We start from the raw sequence: 20,767 nt of genomic DNA, 5'->3' as shown, positions 1-20,767 counted from the left end.
TCCTGCATAATCTTTGCATCTCAGAGATATATGTACATTTCAATCTGGAAGAAGAATAGGAAGAGAAAAGAGAAAAGCTGAAATAATAATGATGCTCTCTTTTATACTTCTTGAAGGCTTTAGGAAAAATGTCAAGAATGTGAAGGATGGAATTATAGTCGGATAACATTCATGAGGTCTTTAAGCTAACTTAGAATTCTCTATTGAGAACTTCCTAAACATTTTTGTTCAGGAAATTTCTCTTTTTGCTTCTACTATATAACCCTCCCCCCACCTTTTTTCTAACCTATTGCCAGATTCCCAGTTCCTCCACCAGATCTATTATTCTGTCCATTAGTTTTCCATTTATTTTCTAGAAACCATATTTTTCAGAAGTACTTTTAAAAAAGATTTTATTTAATCACTCACTAAAGAGTAAATTAAACCTCAAGAATAAAATGATAGGGTTAACCTAAACTAGGCATAGAGTAGGTACTTAATACATACTCATTGACTTATCTTACCTTCCATTTCAACATAATGCTAATAAACATCATGTTATCTCTCAAGGTAATTTGAGAAGTGGAACCAGGCATTTTTAGTGTTTCATTCAGTAATCTATAGAGCGATTTAATTTTTCTGAATTGGAAATCCCATAAGATTTGTGATTTTAGTAATAAAATAGCCACAGTATAGCTTTTTGTTTAAAAACTGTTCTATTATGTTCCTATATGTTTAAAATAGACAAGGGTTAGTGTTTCAGAACTGTGTGGTGATTTCATTGGTTTAGGGAGCTAGTGGTAAGGAAAGCCCCTCTCACCAAAGATCAGTATATATAGTAGTCTCTCAGTGACTGAGAATGACTATTGTCTTTGTGCAGTTTCATCTACGGTGTACCCTCATGTGGCTTTGGAGTCCAAAGGCTGAGGCGCACAGTTTGTGGCACATGGGGCATGGGACGCCCGTTGTTACGGGAGGTGCGGGTGTGGCGTGGTGTCGGCGTTCACGCTCAGCGGCAAGACCGTTGATGTTGCTCATCTTCAAAGGTGGTGGCGGCATGGTTAATGTGGGCTCGCCAGCTGTTTCTGTCAGAGGCATCGAGTTCTAGTTGCTTTGGTGTCATGCCAGCCCACTTCAAGTTGGACTTTAGCTGATCCTTGAATCTTTTCTTTGGTCGGCCTTGTTTCCTGAGTCCAGCTGACAGTTCATCATAGAATACCTGTCTTGGTATTCACTGTGGGTCCATGCGGATGACGTGTCCAGACCATCGTAGCTGGGCTTTGAGGACCAGGACTTCGATGCTGCTGGAGTTGGCTCTGTTGAGGACTTCCTGGTTGGTGATTCGGTCCTGCCATCGGATCCTCATGACTGACCAGAGGGAGTGTTGGTGGAATTGCTCCAGCTGTTTCATGTGCTTCCGGTACAGTGTCCATGTCTCACACCCGTACAGGAGCGAGCTGAGGACCACTGCGTTGTACACTTTGAGCTTCGTCGCAGTGCTTACACCGCTGTGTTGGAGGACTTTGGAGAGCAGCCGCCTGAGTGCCTGGCTGGCCTTTTGGATCCTGCCATTGATCTCATGGTCTAGGGATCCGTCGTTGGCGATGGTGGATTTCTTGTTGTGAATACATGGGTGGACATGGATGAGAATCACATGTGATGGGCAGATATAGATGGATCGAAATCTGATTCATAGGAGGGAATGTCCACACTGATGAGATAAAAAATCAGTATAAGTGAGTATCAGAATCTTGTTGTTTTTTTTTTCTAGAATCAGAAAGCTTCTGGTATCTATTTGATACCCAACAGAGTTTTGTGTTTGGGGGTTTCAGAAAAACAGTATGATTCATTGTGAAAGCTTACTGCTAAAGCTATACTTCCCCTTTTCTCCCCTAGATTTAAAAAACCCTTAATTAACTGGTTACCCTAATTACTGTACTTTTTATTCCAGCCTTCTGCTAACCCCAGGCACCTGAAGTCTTTTCTCCTTCAACAATCATGTAGAAAAGAAAAAAAAATATTCTCCTGTCTTTATAAAGCTTTCATGATAACTTTCATCTAATCAAGAAAAAAATACTTTAACAAGTTCCCAACCTACACTGCATTACATCACTAAATTCTTCAGTTTTACAACAGGAGAAATAAGTTGCTTCCTAAAGGACCAAACATCATCATCATCTTCATTATGATTATTTTTATTATTATTATTATTATAATATTGGTGGAGCCAAGAGTAAACAAGAGTTGGGGTCAAGCTCTACCTCTAACATTTACTGGATGCTATTTGCAAGTCACTAAAGTTTTCAGAGCTCCAGGAAATTCTCTAAGACCAGTGATGGGCAACCTTTTGAGCTTGGTGTGTCAAAATTCTCCCCCCCAAAAAAATGAGCATAACTCAGGTGGTGTGTCACTTCAAGAAAAAAACCATAATTTTGTGATATTTATAGTTTAAATAACAAAAATGTATAATTGTAATATATAACTATTTAATAAACCAAAAACTAATTATTTAACTTACCTTCTCAGTGACTTCTTTGTTCATCTGTCAGTCAGTTTCTTTTGTTGATTTTGATATTATTTAACTTGTGTGAGGTGCCATGAACTAAGATAAGTGATGGAGGAGGTAATTCTTTAACTAATCTGCCTATTAGTGACTTTTTTGTTGCTGAATTTCATTGGCTAAATCTTCAATTGAAGGTTGGTATTTTGTACACCTCAAGCTCAAGCCAGCGCTACTAACTTCATCTGTCAATCTGTTTCTTTTGTTGGTTTTGATATTATTCAAGGCTGAGAATAAGATCTCACAAAAGTACATAGAGGGGAAAATTGTGAATAAAGCCATTGCTATTTTTCAGGGTGCTAAAAATGTCTGGTAATTGTTTCCAGGTCCTCCTCCATTGCTCTTGGCCCAGGGTCACCACAAGAGCAGTAGCTACCACCTACCAGCCTGCCTGCCTAAAGCCAGTGTGTGGAACAGCCCTTTCTTCCCCACCCCAGCTGAGCCACAGCTGTGGGTGCGCAAACCCCAAACCTGTTGGTGAATTAGGAAAATGTTTACCCCAAACATGTGATGATTCCCCCACCAGTTGGGGCAGATAAGAACAATTTGTTCCCCTGGCCATGAAGGCAGCTGAAGGAAGCATTGTGGGGCACTTAGAGCTTAGTCAGACATCAAAAATTCCAAGGCCATCCACTGAATCCTGAGACATTACCAGTTATCCCAACTTTTGTCTTGCCACCTGATTTCAATGACTCTGGAAGAGAGGGTGAGGCTGATGACTTTGCTTAGTTCTCTCTCACTTAAATCTGATTCATGCATAAATCAAGACATTGCCTCATCATTTCACTGGTCTTCTTTGAAAACCAAGGACCAACAATGACCCTAGTTTAGCCTTTTATCAACTATTTTCTGTATTACTGTAATCAAATTTTATTTAGTCTCCTTGCTTTTAGATTACTTCCCTTTCCAATCAATCATTCACATAGTAAAAAAAAAAAGTGATTTTCATAAAGGGCATATCTGGTTTTTTTATTGCCCTATTCAATAAACTCCATTGGATACCTATTGACTCCTTCAGGTAATATTTCATTATTCCATCTTTTAAAAATAACTATTTTTTGGTAAGTTTTATAATCTAAAATCTAAAAAATTATTAATTAAATAATAATAATTAATAATAAAGTTCATATATGATTTTGTAAATAAGTAAATATACAAATTCTGGGAGTCAAGCTTGATTCTTTTTTTATTGTCAAGGGATTCATAATCCTCCCTCCCCTCCCCAAAGTAAAGAATACTGCTCTAGGTCACTGGCCCTGGCTTTTCCACAAATAGTTTTTAAACACCTATTAGAGAATACAGGGCACTATGTTAGGTGTTATAGATACCAAGATAAAAGGGGAGAAAAAGTCTTGGCCCTTATAGAGATTACTTCTAGAACAATTCATTGACAGAAATTACAACCAACCTAGTAACATGACTTTTCTAAAAAAGGTAAGTGACTATATTCCTAATTAGATCTCTGGCTATTAAAGATAACCAACAAGAATTATTTTTAAAATGGTTTCATTCAAAAACACAATTTATATTTTTTTTTAAAATCATATTTTATGACTGCAATTCATTGATTTTTATAGCCTTTGCCTCTGTTTGACTCCCACCAATGTTTTGGAGTAGATAGATGCAAAAATGAATAGGAATATAACTTTTAATGAGTAGATCAATGAACCTATTTTTGCCACACATGCATTTTTTGACCAAGCCATCCAATTCTTAGTGCTCTCAACTCACTTCTGATTGCTTAGCTGTACCATTTTTAAGGAAACAAAGTGCAATAATAGAAAATGGAAATAATTCAACAGGAAATCCCTCTTTAAATAATTCAAAATGAGTTAATTCATTTGTGTATTGGTGAAAGAGTTGCATAGTGGAAAGTCATGGAATTCACAGAGTTACTCTTTATTTCAGGTCCTGAGAGAGGAGAAGAATGAAGTTAATAGCTGATAGGATGAACTGAGTCAAATTTATAAGAATACAAAGCATTCTCCAGTTCATAAGTGGTCAAAAGATATGACCAGGCAATTTCCAAATGAAGAAATTAAAACTGTCTTTAGTCATATGAAAAAATGCTTTAAATCACTATTAATTGGAGAAATACAAATTAAAACAACTCCGAGATACCACATCACATCTATCAGACTGGCTAATATGACCAAAAAGGAAAATGATAAATGTTGGAGGGGATATGGAGAAATTGGGACACAGTTGATAGAGCTGTGAACTGATAAAATCATTCTTGAGAATAATATGAAACCATGACCAAAGACTCATAAAACTGTGCCAGTCCTTTGACTCAGCAATACTACTACTAGGTCTGTATTCCAAAGAGATCAAAGAGAGGAGAAAAAGACTTACTTGTACAAAAATATTTATAGCCGCTCTTTCTGTGGTAGCAACAAACTGGAAACTAAGGAGATATCCATTATTTGGGAAAGGGCTGAACAAGCTGTGGTATATTATTTCACCATAAGAAATGACAAGATTATCAAAAAAGGTCCTGTAAAGACTTCTATGAAGTGATGCAAAGTGAAGTGAGCAGAACCAGGAAAACAAGTACACAGTAACAGACATAACATTCATTGATCAGCTATGAACAACTTAATTGATCAGCAGTGCCAGGATCCAGAGCAACTCCAAGAAACTCACGTGGGAAAAAAAAGCTATCCACTGCTGTAGGAAGAATTGACAAAGTCTGAATGCAGATTGAAGCATGTCATTCTTCACTTTATTTCCTTCATGAGTTTTTCTCTTTGTCTTTTTTCACAATATGTTGAACATGGAAATATATTGTATGATAAAACATGTTCAGCCTATAGCATATTACCTGCTGTCTTGGGGAAGGGAGAGGAATGGAAAAGAGGTAGAAAACATAGATTGCAAAAATCAGAAAACCATTATTGAAAAATTATACTGACATATAATCTGGATATTTTTTTAAAAAAATAGGTAGTAGGTTTTAGTACTGTGACAATGATAGCATTAATAACAACAACTAGCATTTTATAGTGCTTTATGGTATGCAAAGTGGTTTACAAATATTAAAAATATCCAACACTTATTTGATCTTCAAAATAACTTGGGAGGTAGATGCTCTTATTATCCTCATTTTACAGATGAGGAAACTGAGTCATATCAGAGGTTAAGGCCAAGTTAAGTGACACACCTACTAAATATCTGAAACTGGATATGAATTCAGATGTTCCTGACTTGAGACAAAGAAAAACAATTTGATGATATAAAAATCAGATTTACAAATAGGCATATATAGTCATACACCCTGAGTGTCTGAAATATTTGCCCTTCTATTTAAAAATAAGGTGTCAGAACAGTAAAAAAGTATATTATCTTTTATTTTTTATTCAAAATGATTTCTGTTTTTCAACCATGCAATCTACCCACAAATCCATAAAATAAGTGCTATAATAATGCCATAATATCTATCTAGCTCTAGCTCTTTCTATATCTTGGTTATATTTATTTGGAAAAGGGGATATTAGGTAAAAACATTTAGTTAGGATATAAAATCAACTCTGCAGGATGGAACTGGTAGGAATATTTGTCAGGTGGTAAATTGTAAATGTTTTTGAGGCGGGTATGTTAGGAGAAATGGGAAAAGGACTTAACTTCATCTTATTACCAATGGAACTTTCTAAATGTATCACTAAGAATCACATTTCTAAGCTTTTAAGATATCATTGCAGGGGCAGTTGGGTAGCACAGTGGAAAGGGTGCCAGACTTGGAATCAAGACATCCTGAGTTCAAATCTGGCCTCAGAGACTTCCTAGCTATGTGATCCTGGACAAATCATTTAATTCCAATTGTCAGATCATACTGACCTACTTTGGCATATATACTTCTGTCTTAAGACAGAAGATAAAGGTTAAGAAAAAAGATATTATTATTATATTATATTCATCCATACCTGAAAGTGTTGGAAATATCAGCACCAAACAGTTTTAGATCTAAGATTATGGTATGGTCAAGTATACTAATATAAGACTAAGAGACCCTTCACCCTCATGTATAAGATGAAATTGTAAAGCCCTCAACATTTTCATTTTTGTTAAATATACATGTTAAACAAAGTTGCGCTGTGCTTAGTTTTATACATTTTTAGTCACATCTCGGTTTTCTGGGTTTACTTTGACACTGCCTAAAGGCCAATTAGTAGAAATAGTGGTTTATAATCATAGAATCCTAGACTTGGATGGGATGTCACCAGCCATCTGGTTCAAACCAAACAAAACATACATCTCTTCCATAACATCCTCAAATAAGTATTCATCCAGACTTCTTTTGAAGACTTCTTACTTCAACTCTTCACCAGGGAACAGACTCCTTAATGGGAGAGCTCATTCCATGGCTGGAGTGGTTTAATTATGTGACTATTTCCCCTCATTTTGGGCCTACTTTTAGAAAGAAGGTAGTATTTTTCACTTGTCCCAAAGTCATTCACAATTCTTTCACATTCCATTTGTCATTCAAAGCACAGAATTTTTTTCTCCATTCTCCATAGATCTTGTTTCTAACACCTATTGAGTCTGTGACCATGGGTAATACACTTCATCTTTCTGAACTGAACTTCATCTTTTTCAACTGAAAAATGGAGATTCTAGTATCTCTGATATTTATCTTAGATGGTAGTCAGTCTCAAATGAAATAAAGAATGTGAAAACTGTATAAATCTTAAAGCTTTATTTATAAGTCAGCTGTTATATCTACCCACCGAGAGGGCACTGATGTCCAGTTACCTGGTCTTTTTCAGTGATGAGGTGAGCCAGGGGCTGGCAGTTCCATACTCATCCAACAAGAAGGGGTCTTCTGGGACAGAGGAGTCAAAGGTGGATTTACTCCCTAATGCTAAAGAGGAACCTGATTAAAATGTCATTGGGAAATATTTAACAATGCAAATAAAAATATAATAAAACATGTTAATATGTGGTTAAAATCAAAATGGCCACAGTGACCCTTGTGTATAGTTTCATGGCCCATTTCTATTTGTTTGACATCACTGCTCTGGGAGAATACCAGGCTCTTTGGTTCTCAGACAACTGCTACCTCTATCCCTCATTTGCATCCTTCTTTGTGTTGGAATTTGCCTCTAGTTCCTGAGCATGGTCCCTTCCATTGAGCTAAATCAATCCTTGACTCATCCTCCACCAGGAAGCTTTGTCTTTCCTTCCCTAATGTATTTCAGTGGACCATATTTATTTGAGTGTGACACCAGGGATATTATCTTATAAGCATGGCTTAACTGTCTAGTCTACACTTGCAGATGCCCATCACCTTTAATGATTTTGACCTACCCCTAGGAGATCCCAACCATAGTTTAGGAGCTGAGACTCAGCAACTCTGTCAGCTGCTCCTAAGCAGAACCAATAAGCATCCCTCATTGTTATTCCACTCATGTTCTTCCGGAGGGTAAATGACCAGTCACTTCAGGGAACTGGTAAGCTGGGACAACTCCTGGCTCATCCCTGACTTCTCAGAGATATCCATCTGGATTCAGAAGCCGACTTCTTCTCTGGTTGCTTTTACTTGAGGCAAGCTGCTTCAATCTGGTCACATCTATAACCTCTGGCTTCCCTGCTAAAGCTCCATGAACCTCTTTAGCCAGAGGCACAGGCTCACTATCATAATATCCTTACAGAAGATTGAGTGCTAGTCCAGAGGCAGATCCTCTCCATGCCATCTTGTCTTCTCATGGTCACTGCCTCGTCTCCCAAAGTTCATCTGCTGGTCAACCCTGTCATCTTTGTCCCAGCTCTCTTCACATTAGCCAAAGTATTCTAGGTCAGGACCAACATGAAACAAGGTTTATGATCTGGTGCACAGATATAACTCCATCTATATCTATATTTAAATTTATATCTATATGGAAATATACAAGATGTATATCGACATTATATATTTGTATATTATGATAGATCATCTATTATTTGTATTATGACACATACATATAAACATTTATCATTTTTATATTTAAACATATAAAGTTATAGATCAGCACCCCATATGAGAAGCATGTTTCAGGCACATGCATACACACACACACATATTTTTGGAAGTAAGTAGATATATTATGAAAATCTCTTTTTAGCATTTATACCAATTTTATTTTGATGGGAGGGGATGGGTGGGTCTAGGCTAGTGATTTGATCAGTGTTGTTAGCTCTCTCAACAGATTGCTGATTAACATGTTAAGGGACTTGCCCACAGTCACAAAGCCAAACTAAACCAGACTCTAAGAAATGTTCTCTTATTCATCACAATACCCGGTTACCTTTCTAGTCCTCAAATCACTTGACATCACAATCAAATCAGTTGTATTTTGACCACCCCAAATTTTCAACATTCAGAATATGGTCCAGTTCCTTTCAAGACCAGTTTCTCTATTTATGAGCTCTCCCTGATTTGAATTAACCCTTAATTATTTAAACTAATTCAATGTTCTTCTTTCCTATTCAGCTAGCTCCAGTTTAATTGTGATTAATGCATTCAAGAGCCCACAGCATCAGGCTTCATGCTGAGAGACTTCGGAAGATCTTACCAGGATGTAGTCCCCAATAAATAGCATGCCTGAGATTTAATGGATGAGATGCACATGTTGTAAGATCTTTGCAGACTTCTCTTACCCATTTTTGTTTGTGGCAGGATGAAGAGGAAAATGTGGATCAGTTTCCTGAAAATAAGAAGGCTCCTTTCAGGGGATCATCATAGAGCTAGAGTAGAGGGGGAAGAGACTTCAGAAGCTTCTCATTTTATAGATAAGAGAACCGAGGCTCAAAGGTTAAGGGAGTTGCCCAAGGTTACATGGGTACTAAGAATCTGAGGTGTACCTGAGCTGACTCCTGATCCTGTGTTCTGAGCTGCATATCACTCTGCTTCCATGACCTTCATTTCAGTCTGATTGAACAAGTACTTATTAAGCACCCACTGTGTGAAAAGGCACTGGACTAGGTGCTAGGGATAGAAAGACAAAGTTTAAAAAGCCTAAAGCCAGACTGCCTTCAAGGAGTTTATATGTGTGCAGATGTACACAAACTGTCAGGACAAAATCATTTGGGGAGGGGATGCTAAAGGAACAAATAAAACAGCATTCCTCCAGGAAATAAAACCTTCATTGTACCTTGAAGGAAGGTAAGCATTTTCAGAGGAGGAGGCAAGAAGGCAGTACCTTCCAGGAATGTGGGACAGTCTGTGCAAAGGGTCCCCTGTGGGAGATGGAATGCTGAGTTAGTGAAACAGCAGGTTGGCTGGTTTGGCTGGAATGGAAAGGAGTGTGAAAGGACTTTAGTGAGGTAAAGTGGAGCCAGATTGGGAAGGACTTTAGAAGCTGAAGGGAGGAGATCAAGGCTGGGCATTCACTAAGTCATTAAAAGAAAGCCTGAGAAGCAGACCTCATGGCACAACAATTTGGATGACCTCCTCATTAAGTCACAACTATCCTGCCTACCTTATCTAGTCTTCCAGTCCCTGATACCACTTGATTCTGTCTTACCTATATCCTTGGTTCTTCTACCTCAACCCTTCAAAACAACTGTGGCATTTATTCTTTGTACTCTTTCATAGTATCCTCCATATTTGTTCTAATATATTCTTTTTACATTTACTTATCATTTAAGTTTCTACTCTCTGAGGTCTTGACTTCCTTCCACCATATTTAATCATCTGCAATTCCAGGAAGGTCCTTCATTGATCAGAACCACTTCCATAGGCTATAAATGTGGTATAGGGCTTTAGGCATGGTGCTTAACACATAGTAGGCACTCAACAAGTGTAATGGGTATAATAGGAAGAGTATATCATTGAAATCATGGCCTTTCAAAAAACATTTTTTTAATACTTACCTGCTGTCTTAGAATCAATTTGTGTATTGGTTCCAAGATATTTGGTTGGTAAGGGCTAGGCAATGAGGGTTAAGTGACTTGCCCAGGGTCATACAGCTAGGAAATATTTGAGGCCAGATTTAAATCCAGGACTTCCCATCTCTAGGCCTACATCTCAATCCACTGAACCACCTACCTGCCACAGGACATCCTACTTCTTGTTCAGTCCTATGTAAGTCATTTAAACTAGTTGGGCTTTAGTTCCTCATTTGTCAAAAGAGGAGATTGGATGACAGGGTCTCCAAGTTATCTATGGCTGTAAATCCATGATTCTAGGATGCTATGATTTTCTACCATCTTGTGACTGGGAGTGATACTCTTTCATTGAAATTACTATATTAACACCTTGAAATCCAAAATCAAAATCTATTAAAATGACAGTAAATACCGTTCTGTTTTTATAGTAGACAATAAATGTCACTATGAGGAGTAAGATAAAAGTTTAGAGATGAGGTTCTTAGTTGCATGTCTGAACAACACTGCCCTTTATCATTGCCAAATTGTAGGTACATCAACAACTGCCTTTTGGATACTACTACCTAAATATCCTATTTTGCTGTTATTCAGTCTTTTCAATCTTATCTGACTCTTCACGACCACATTTTGGAGTTTCCTTGGCAAAGGCGCTTGCTAACTTGGGGGAAAAATACAGAATTATTCAATAGTCAAAAAAACCAAGTCTTTAATCAGGAGAGGGATAGTGTTCAATATTTAGGCCACCACACAGAGTCAGGCGCCCCAAAGCACACAGAGCCAAAGGCTCTGGCACTCTGGCAAACAGTATCTCTGGGAGTATCATCATGCTGGATGATGGCTCCGAAGCACCATAGAACTTGGGGGAACTTATATACCTCCTGGGAAACTGGGAACAAGGAAGTATGATTGATTGACTTTATAAGTGGCTACAAGGAAAGGAGAAGTCCAAGCCAGGATCATCAGGGAGAGGCTGATGCTTTACAATGGATACAAAAGGGAAAGATGCAGTCAAGGGCTGGGCTACCTGGGAGAGGACTTTGATACAAAGGGAGAAACTACCAGGACAAAAAAGGGTTCTTAACATCTGATTCAGTTTGCTAGCCCCACCTAATGGGGACCACCAAGTACTTAAGGTCCATTATTAATCTGAAACTCCTGAGTCTGGGATCTTCCTCCAGGTGAAACTTCTCATGTGACAAGGTCAAACTTGGGGTTCTTCAGATCTCAATTTGCCACAAATTTGGGGTTTTTAGATTCCAAGTTGACATGCTGGAGTGGGAATACTATTATGCTATAAGAAATAATGAATGGGATAATATGGAAAAACCTGGAAAGCCTTTGAGAACTGATAAGCAGAACCAGAAGAATATTGTACACAGTAACAGCAATATTGGATTATGATCAACTGTGAATGATTTTGCTGTTAACAGCAATACAATGATCCAGTACAATTCATGATGAAAAAATTCAACCCACCACCAGAGAAAGAACTGATGGATGCTCAATGCAGATTGAAGCATACCAATTTCATTTTATTTTCTTCAAGAGTTTTTTCTTTTAAGGACGTCTTTTTCTACAACATGATTAAGGTGGAAATATGCATTACATAATAGTGCATGTATAACCTATATTAAATTGCTTGTAGTTGCAAGGAATGGGGAGGGAACTCAAAATGTGGGGAAATGAATGATAATTACTTTTACATGTAATTTGGGGGGAAATAAAATATTCTATTAAAGATAGTGAAGTGGTTTGCCATTTCCTTTTCCAGCTCATTTTTATAGATGAAGAAACCAAGGCAAACAGCGTTAAGTGAGTTGCCAGGGTCACCTGGCTAGTAAGAGTATGTGGTCAGATTTGAACTTAGAAAGATGAGTCCTCCTGATTGTAGGGACCCAGCTGCCCTTAATATCCTATAGGTATCTCAAATTCAACATGTTCTAAATAAACTCCATTATTTTTACCAATAAATTCCTTCCTTCTTCTTATGTTCCTATTTCTGTCAAAGTCACAGGCATCTTTCCATTTACTCATCCCCAGGTTTGAAACTTGGAAGTCATTCTTGACTTTTCCCTCACCCTCATCAACCATATTAGTTGATAGGTTTCTGTTTGACCACAACATTCTTCCATATATTCCTTTCTCTCTATTCACATGGCCAATATTCAGGCCATCATCACCTTTTGCCTGGACTATTTCAACAACCTCCAGATTGGGCTCCTGACTTCCAGTATTTTCCTTCTCTAAGCCATCCTCAAAACCATCGCCAAAATAAACTTCTGAAGGCACAAGTCCAACCATGTCATTCATCTCTTTGAGAAACTTGAATGACTCTGTTGCTGCTCAGATAAAAAGTAAACATATCAACTTACAATTTTGTAAAGTCCAATCTCCCATCTCCATGTTTTTGTAGAGGCTAACTCTTATGTAGTATGCACTTCTCCTTCCAGTGGTCTCTTAGAATATTCAGCTTCCAGGCTTAATGCAAGTGTCCTTCTCTTTCCGGATTCCCCTTAATTGCTAGTGCTTTCTCTCTCCTTAAATTATTAAGACTATATTTATCTGTAAAATAGAACAGAGGTAAAATGGTGCAGGGGATGGAGAACCAGCTGTAGAGCCAGGAAAACCTGAGCTCAAGTCTTGCTTCTGTTAGTGGATACATGACAGAGCAAGGCACTTTAGCCTGTTATTTCCCTTAGTCTCAAAAGAAGACTGGAGGTTTATTTGTCTGGGAGTAGAGCACATACTTATCGGTTTTATTAGTTGCATTCACATTCCTTCCTCCAACCTAAATGTAATCTCCTTAAGGGCAGGGGCTATTTTTGATTATCTTTTTTGATTGTCTTTGTACTCTGTCTACCTTAGAGATTTAAGCCTAATAGAGCTTGTTGGATTGGCTTTTAATTTAAACTTCATTTCCCATTCCAGACCTTTGCATTTCATTGCCACTGTAGTTTGGGTATTAGAGATGATTCAACTTGTTCTTTAGGGTGTTTTTTTTGTTTGTTTGTTTGCTTGTTTTTAAACCCTTACCTTCTGTCTATATCAATTCTAAGGCAAGGGCTAGGCAATGGAGTTAGTGACTTTCCCAGGGTCACCCAGCTAGGAAATATATGAGACCAGATTTGAATGCAGGTTCTTCAGACTCCAGGCTTGCTTATCCATCCATTATGCTACCTAGCTGGCCCATTTAGGGTATTCTTAAAAGTATTTCTTCTACTGGACTATCTCATTCTCATTTTCTGCAAACCATTGGCTTTGTGACCTTATTGTCATTCAATTTCCATAAAAGATATACCCTAAGAAGTAGTCATGGTTTTCTCAAGGGTGAACTGAAGATTCTTACCAGTATCATTATATTTGATGCTAAGCAAAAGGCTTAAATGGTGGCAGAGATGGATAGGCTGTATATATGTAATAAGCCAAGTCTCAGATTATCTATTTGTATATCCAGTTGGACGACATCATCACTTGAGCCTTTCATTTGGCCATGATTCTACATTGATGCCAGACTTTGTCAAAGCAAGACATAGTACTTTAGTACCAATTTTCTCCTTAAGTAGTTGTCTACAGCATTGTGGACTTCCATTAATCAAACAGTACAGCTCTCTCTTTTTAGTCATTAATAATATCAAACAAGATGGAGGCTTTCCATTAACCCAATGTGATATATACAGTTACCAGGGAGATCTCTCTCTCTCTCTCTCTCTTTCTCTCTCTCTCTCTGTCTCTCTCTCTCTCTCTCTCTCTCTCTCTCTCTCTCTCTCTCTCTTTCTCTCTCTCTCTTACTTAACAAAACCTAATATTTAAATCTATGAATGAATCAGACAATTGTATTTTCCGTTTCCATCTCCATTATGCATAAATACAACCTTGCTCATGAAAGCTAACTTTAGAAGCAAGGACCTGCTTTCTTTCAGGTTAATGGATTTCCCCTCATCAAGCTGTCCTTCTTTCATGTAAACTAGACCTTCCTTCACTTATTTATTTTTTTATAACAGTTCTTTTTCTTAATAGGATTATTCATCCTTCTAATATCAACAGCAATTAGACTCACCTCATGGTGTGTCATGCCAAGTCAATCTGGGACTGTCTGAGTGGGATGATCTTAGTCTTGTCTCAGTAACAAACTTTGACAACCAAAACAAAGCAGCGGGCATAATACACGAAGAGAATTAACAATAAAGGATCACAGATGACAAGAGCTACTTGAGCACTATGGTTGGCCCTGTCTGTTCCCCCCAAATGAAAATAATGAAGTGGATGCATTATGCCAGAGCCAGTGAGATCTGGGTCTTTGCAGGATGGTGCCTAGTATCACATTGTATTTTTAAGGAAATGACTCATAAATTACCCCCCCCCCCAAAAAAAAAGATTCCTTATACATCTGTGGAACATTAGCCATATTTTCAAATTTTAAATTTCTTCTGTAATCTTATTGGAACATATTTGTATAGATCATAAGTAGATTCTCCTGGGCTTGGTAGTTCAACATATTGTAATTATGAGGAGAAATTTAGATTCGATGGTGATTTTTGTAATCAATGGAAGACATTCCACTTTTTAAAAATCCTTTTAGTCAACACATTTCAAAGGTGGGAAAATACTTAACCTTCACTTTATTTTAGAATGCTGACTTTGGAGTCAAGAGATCCTCAGTTTGAATATTGCCTCGGATGATTACTGGTTTTGTGATCTGGGCAAGTCATTTAACCTCTGATCTTGTTTTCTCATTTTTAAAATGGGACTAATAATAGGAAGATATATCCTAAAACATTGGAGAAATTATGTACAAGGAAATAAATTTTGTTAGTATTATTTGTTATGATGCTGAATGAGGCACAAATTCCACAAATTTTGAAGCTAAATCCCAAAGGCAATGATATATATATATATAGTGTTTTCCAAACTCTAAAGTGCTATGTGTATTCGTTTTTATTATTACTAAAGTTATTTAACATCAGATATGCCTTTATCTCCTATTATGTTGCTGTTCAGTCATTTTTCAGCCATGTTTAACTTTTAACAACCTTACTTAAGAGCTTTCTTAGCAAAGACACTACTGTGGTTTGTCATTTCCTTTTACAGATAAGGAAACTGAGGCAAACAGAGTTGTGACTTGCCCAGAAAGTGTTGGAGGTGAGATTTGAACTCAAGTAGATGAGGTTTCCTGGTTTCAGGGCTGGTACTCTAGCTGCCCATCTCCTATGCTACTTTGAATTAAACCCCAACCCCAGATCCTGATGTGGCCAAATATTCCCTGTCTTTTAGTGATTCAATTCAAGGAACATTTAAGTCTCTGTTATTTCTGAATAGTGTGTCTAGAACTGCTAGTTGAAATGTAAAATTTAGATAAGCCAGACAGTGCCTTCAAGGAGCTTACACTCAGTGTAGCAGCAACGTTATGACACCAGATTAGAGATTTGGAAGGAAGTTTGGCCTCAGTGACAACATATAAATGACACAGAGGAAAACACTCAGAGAATGTTTAATTCCATTCAATCTTAGCTAAATGGACTTGACAGCATTAATAGCAGTTTCACTGGTCGTGAACAAATGCCAAATGCTACAAGAAATTTCTGACTTGGGATGGGTCTAAATGCGTGCAAAAAAGAATAGGGTTCTCTGCCCTTTTTCTGCATGTCCACATTTATTAAGCCCAAGATAATGGTGAAACCTTTCATGGACACAGAGCAGCTTTTGGTTTCACCATGGAAAAATGTAATAACATCTATCTACACGTGACACTGGATAAAGATCGTGGAATAGAATAAGCCCTTGACCTTTAAGTATTTATCTAAGATATATGATAATGACATAGATGGATATTAGGACTCTGCAGCCGACCCAGACAAATTAAATGAGTTATTTATGTACATGAAAGCAAAGAATTAACTAAATAGATATTTGCCAGTGTCGTGGCTGATGTTTGTGTAGAGTCCAAGCAAAAGGAAGATTCCCTAATTAATTACAAGGTTTTCCACATGCTCCTATTTGCACATGATATTTTGCTAATTGCATTGGACCTTGGTATGCTTGGGAATCTTCCCAGTGAAATCTTTAGCAAAATGAAAAAAACTTGGTCTAATGATTCCTCCTGGAAAAACCAAGTGAATGATTAAGGTATATTGCCAAACTATGACTTGTAGCTCAACTGATGGTCCATCAAATTAGTCCATTAACATCATTCCCTCTCAAGTTCTAATTAGTCTTTGAATATTCTCTGTCTCTACATTTGAAATATGTGTGTATAGATGTATATAAATCCATGTGGATATATGTATGCATATTTATGTATATGCAGGTGTGTCTATGCAAAAATATGAATGTGGCATAGGATCAAAGCTCCAAGCCATTTTTCTAGCCTCATTATATATGACTCTCCTTCTCACACTCTATTATCCGGCCAAACTGACCTTTTTTTGATTCCCTCTCACAGATGTTGTGCCTTCACGTTGGCCATTTCCCAAGTCTGGAGTGTACTTACTCTCTCCTCACTTCCATCTCATAGAATTCTTCTTTCCCTTTATGACTGCACAACCTGATATATAAAATCTTTCTTGATTCTGCCAATTGCTAGTGCCCCCTCTCTCTAATATCTTCTATTTAATTACCCTGAACTTATTTGTATTTATTTCTCATTATATTCAGTATATACGTATCCAAATCCCAATTCATGTCTACTACTTGGGATTTCTCAATATAATGCAAATCCTGTTGTTGTGTAGTCATTTCAGTCATATGTGTTTATTTGTGACCCCATTTGGGATATTCTTTTTAAAAATTTTTATTTATTTAATTTAGAATATTTTTTCATGTTTATATGATTCATTTTTTCCCTTGCCTCCTCCCTCTCCACTCCTGTAGCCAATGAGCAATTCCACTGTATTTTTTTCTGTATTCTTATTTCTGTGTTATTAATTTTTGTATTATTATTCTGTATCCTGTGTTATTAATATTTGCAATAGGGGGCAGTTGGGTGGGTCAGTGGATTGACTGTCAGGCCTAAAGATGGGAGGTCCTAGGTTCAAATCTGACCTCAGACACTTCTCAGCTGTGTGACCCTGGACAAGTCACTTAACTCCCATTGCCTAGCCCTTACCACTCTTCTGCCTTGGAACCAATACACAGTATTGATTCCAAGATGGAAGGTAAGGGTTTAAAAAAAAATTAAAAAAATATTTGCAATAGAGTGATCATTTATAGTCTACATCCCCAATCATATCCCCATCATTTGAGATATTCTTTTTTTTTTTAAACCCTTACCTTCCATCTTGGAGTCAATGCTGTATATTGGCTCCAAGGCAGAAGAGTGGTAAAGGCTAGGCAAAGGGGGTTAAGTGACTTGCCCAGGGTCACACAGCTGGGAAGTGTCTGAGGCCAGATTTGAACGTAGGACCTCCCATCTCTAGGACTGGCTCTCAATCCACTGAGCTACCCAGCTGTCCCCCATTTGAGATATTCTTGGCAAAGATACTGGAATGATTTTCTATTTATTTCTGTATCTAGCTCATTTGACACATAAGGAAAGTGAAGCAAAGAGGTAAGTGATTTGCTCAGAGTTACACAGCTATCAAATGTCTGAGGTTGAATTTGAACTCAGGTCTCCCTGGACTGAGGTGAGATGTTCTATCCATTATGCCACCTAGCTGCCCAGGAATTATTTCATTCTTTTTATTTGTATCTCCAGGCACTTCACAAATAGTTGTTGATTATGTGATTTTAGAAATGGGAAAATAATCAGATTTCTTTATTATATATCTGGTCCTTCCCTATAGAGCTCTTAACTTTTCCTGAGCAATCTTGTTGTGAGGAACAAACTATACCAACCTCAGAGAAGTCATGAGAATTTAACATTACCTGAAACCTCAGGTTGAGGGCTGTACCACTTCCCCTCCTCTCATGACCAGAATCTTTCCCAAAGACCATCTTGCCTGGGGCAAGGACCGTCTTTCCTCTGGCTGAAATGAGGAGAGATGTCCTATGCTTCAAGAGATTGGTTTCTATCCTTTTCTCTCCATCTCCTGGGATCCAAATCATCTAATCACAAAGCTAGAATTGGAAGGGATATTAGTGGTGGAGTCCATTCAACTCCATCATTTCATAGTTGAGGAAATTAATTTCTGGAGAGTTTAAGTGACTTATCCAGGTTCATTCAGCTATTACGGGTCTGAAGCAGGATTCATATGTTTCCTTTCTCCTCATTTTGTGCCCTACAATGTCTCTGGTTAAGTCATGTCTTTCCCTGCAGGAGTTAAAACCCACGAAATAAAGGCACTGACTTTTTAGCATTTGTTGCTCAAAGTAACCTACTTCTTCTGTTTAAAAAAAAGACAAATGAGGAAGTCTGATTCTTCTGTAAAAACCTCAGCCTCAAAAAGCAGTTATAACAGAAGTAGGAAAATACTAGGCTCAGATGTTCAGGTAATTGACACTTCTTTCTAGGAAACCAAAAATGTTAATATTAGAATGTTGTAAGTAGAAGGGAACCCCTGGCTTATACTTATCTTTCATAGAATGATGGCATGCTGAAAGGGTCCAAGGAGCTCCGGAGCAGGAGGCAATGCAACGAAAGGACATAGCACTTCTGGAATCAACAACAGATTATCTAAAGGGAAATGAACAGACCAACACGGAAAAGAATTTAGAGATGCAAACCTCTAAGGAGGGTTAGGATGACACATGAAAGAGTATTTTGAGATCTATAATGGTGGAGCTAGTTGCTAGGAAAAGAACAATATAATGGATCACATTCCCATTATCTTCTCAACAGAGACCATTTGGAAAAGTGATATAAAATTTTTTTCTTATATTTGGAGTTTCCTTTGTACACATTGCTGCTTATATTTGGCAAAATGCATAGTTAGAAGCAAAAAAAAATCAACCAGTAGATAACTGAATTGTTCTACTTGCATCAAATCCTGTGATAATGGCAAGAACAAACCTTTCCATGGCAACAGACGCTTAATATCAAGCATGAACACTATCTATTACCCTGGAAGAAAGTATTAAAGTTTCAACAGACAAATTCAAAATAAAGTCCATGATTCCATCATTTTAAAGCGTACTCCCTCCTAAGCTCCAGAGAAGACAACACTGAAACCCACCTTGCCTCATCTTCTTGAAGCCCACTTCTTGGTCTCTTCCTTTAAACAGCAAGTCAGCTAAAGGGCAAGTCTTTGCAGCTTTTGAGGGGAAAAAGTATCATCACCCCCAAATAAAGGGAAAAATCCAACAGAATGGCACAGTTTAGAGGAGGCATAGGTTGGCTGCTAGTAAATCGCTTCTAGAATGTTTGGTTTTTCTACTCTGATGTGATATGGGAGGCATTGCTGTTTCCCCATAAATCCTTGAGAGTGTTTCTACCATTTTCCATAAACACTGGCTACAGGACCATGCACCTTCTGCCACTAAATGGGCACTTCATGTATGGAAATAAGGCAGGCTGCATGTGCAATAGCTTGGGATGTTTTCATAATTACACACTGAAAATACATACTACTTTGCAATTGGAAATGGGGGATACAGCGTGTGCAATTCTGGGCAATCTTGATTGCATATTGCAGATTGCAATTAGATTTTTCAAAACACTTAATTGTACAGTGTGGATACCTCCCCTTGCTTACTCCAATTAGGCAAGTAGCATTGCCTGGGGCCAGAGAGTAATCTACTCACTATTGTAACCAAGTGGGTAGGGAGAGTAAAAGCTGGCTGCAGAGTGAACATTGTGCCTTGTTTTTTAACATGCAGAACTGATGTCTTGTGGACTCCATTGATTATGCTTTCTGAGAGTGGAAGCTAATGACATGCTGTGAATATATGTACTGTACATAATCCCTATTCAGGTTTTAAACTGCGTTCTTCCTCCAAACTTCCATTCGAAAGAGTGACTGTTGGAAAGGGAAATGGATGGTCCCATTTTAAATTTCTTTCACTTTAGAATTTCTGATGCGAGTTAGGCATCTGTGTCTTTTGGGACTCTAAATTACATTTCAGTGTTTCTGTCTCTCTCTCTCTCTATTTTGAAATTAAGATGGTATGTAAAAATTATTCATAATTCACGTGGCTCTGGCCTCTCCGTTGGCTCTTAGCATGTGTGCTGTGTGCTATTCATTTTAATTGAAAATATTCTAAAAGCAAGATTGATGTGTTTTCTATCCCCCCAAAATAGAAACAGGTTCTGGGCTCATAATTGAACACTCAATGCCCCCTTTCCTTATTAACATGCCCTCTCTAATTTGTGCCTCTGTTTGCACAATATAAATGGCCTTTAACAGTCCTTCATTCATACAATGGTCTCTGGAACCCAAAGAAAATTAGTGGCAGGCTAAAACCTATTTTTACTGACACTGAGACAAAAAT

Source organism: Monodelphis domestica, chromosome 2 (genome assembly GCF_027887165.1).
Source record: "Monodelphis domestica isolate mMonDom1 chromosome 2, mMonDom1.pri, whole genome shotgun sequence".
NCBI lineage: Eukaryota > Metazoa > Chordata > Mammalia > Didelphimorphia > Didelphidae > Monodelphis > Monodelphis domestica.
Note: the sequence above shows the minus strand (reverse complement) of the source record.